Source organism: Rhinolophus hipposideros (genome assembly GCF_964194185.1).
Source record: "Rhinolophus hipposideros genome assembly, chromosome: 7".
Taxonomy (NCBI): Eukaryota; Metazoa; Chordata; class Mammalia; order Chiroptera; family Rhinolophidae; genus Rhinolophus; species Rhinolophus hipposideros.
In genome coordinates, this window is record NC_138053.1 from 78395050 (window position 1) to 78397005 (window position 1956).

Here is a 1956-nt window from a genome sequence, read left to right on the forward strand (position 1 = left end):
TACAGAATTCCAGGCAAGTCACTTAACCTCTTTGAGCCTCTATTTCCTCATCAATAAATGGGCATAATAGGTTTACTGAGGAATGTCAGTGAGCTAAAGCAAAGAAGTACTTGGCTGGCACATGGTAAGTGATCAAGAAATTATAGATATTATTATTTGTTCTTGTTGAGTCAAGGAGAGGATGGGTCAGTGATTTCTAATCTTGGGTGCACATCTTCTCGATCAACTTTTTAAAAGCCGCTGGTGTCCAGGCCCTACTAGAGATTCTGACTCAATTGGTCTGGGATGGGATCCAGACACTGATCTAATCAGAAGCTCCCTTTTTTATTTCATTGTGCAGCCAGGTTTGAGAACCACTAGAATAGATGGAAGGATTGAAAACACCAATGGAAAATCTCAATGCAGTTGAAAGTCAGAAGAGGTTGCCTTGTAGCCTCTTAGCCAGATGGTCCAGATTGTGAGAGCTGCCAGACACAGTTCTTAGAAAACTTGTGAATTAGGTGGCCTAGAGTTCAGAGCCACTTCTTGCGTTGTGGTCTCCCTGTAAAATTGTTTCCAGGCCTCCCTGATGAGGGAGCATGCCCAGTGAGATATTGCTCTGGGACTCTTCTCCCATAGCAATAGTTCATCCATTTGCTTGTTCACAGGACCTGGGCATTATCCTTTTCCGGTCTCTAGCTCCAGGTCTGTTAAAAAGTCCTAAGTGAGAATTAATGCCAGGTAACAGCTCCATGTGCTACCTTCCACAGGGGTATTTTCCTAAGAGTCCTCAGCACACAATACAAAGAATTCTCCAGTGAGGACATTTTGGATACCTGAGGGTAGACTTGTGGAATGGATAGCAGAGCTTCTTACGCTAGGTGGGTACTGTCTGCTTTGAATGAGCACGACTCCCAAGGCCCTACATTTGTGTACTGGGGAGCTTCTGTTTTACAGAATAACTCACTCTCTCACTCCATCCCCAGCACCAAGTCCTTTTAATATATATAAATGTGGGCTCTAGAGGCAGCTGTTCTGGCAATTGCAGGAGCAATGCAACTTGTGCCAGGAGATGGCTTTGCTTCTCTTCTTTGCTGAGTGTGGGGGTGGGGGCAGCTGAGAAAAGCCCTCTCATATCTTTCCATTTCTTCAATTTCAATCAAGAATATGTCAGAAGGAAGAGTAGCCGGAGACAAGCAATATACTTTTAACACAAAGCAGGATGTTGTGTCTTCATCTGGCGATAAACGATTTGATTAACTTTGTTTTAACTTTGGCTTTTGGAAACTCAGTAGAAAAGGCAATTAAATCTAGGACTGGGAAATGCGTTTGCTAAACCCAGAAAGTCTGTGCCTGAATCCAGCTCAGTGTTCTGGAGTCACCCAACTGCCTTCTGTTGCTGGTGTCGGGAAGGGGAAATGAATTACTTTAAGCTGGTCACAGGGGAAATATTAACGCACAGTGAGAGTGCAGGAGCTCCCCTGTTTGCCCTGAATGGGTTCCCGCTGCCATTTCAGACAGAATTGATGCAGTTAAGCCCGGATTTCCTGGCACGCCCAAGGGTAGGTTTTTCCAAAAGGCATCTTTGACGGCGGAGGCACAGCCTTTCCATGTCTAATCACGAAAGCAAACCCCTGGACACATACTGCCTGTTTCCAGATGGTTGCATATGTTTTCTTCACACTTTAACAAAAGACATGCCAAGGTGTGACATTTATGAACCCCAGCAACTGGGAGCTGTGCATACAAATCTGTTTTGCCTGTGATGTGGGAAAGTGATGAATGGGCTGTTCTGCCTGGAGAGGAGGACTGCTTTCCCTCTGGCATGCCTGCAGCCTTATTTATTGCACACCAATGTATAAAACCACTCAGCCGACTTCAGCTCTCGTCTTCAGCTCTGGCATTTGCCCGAGGAGACCACAGCGCCTGGAGCCCCGGCCGTCTTCTCCAGGAGGCTCTGTGGCTCTGTTGAGAATC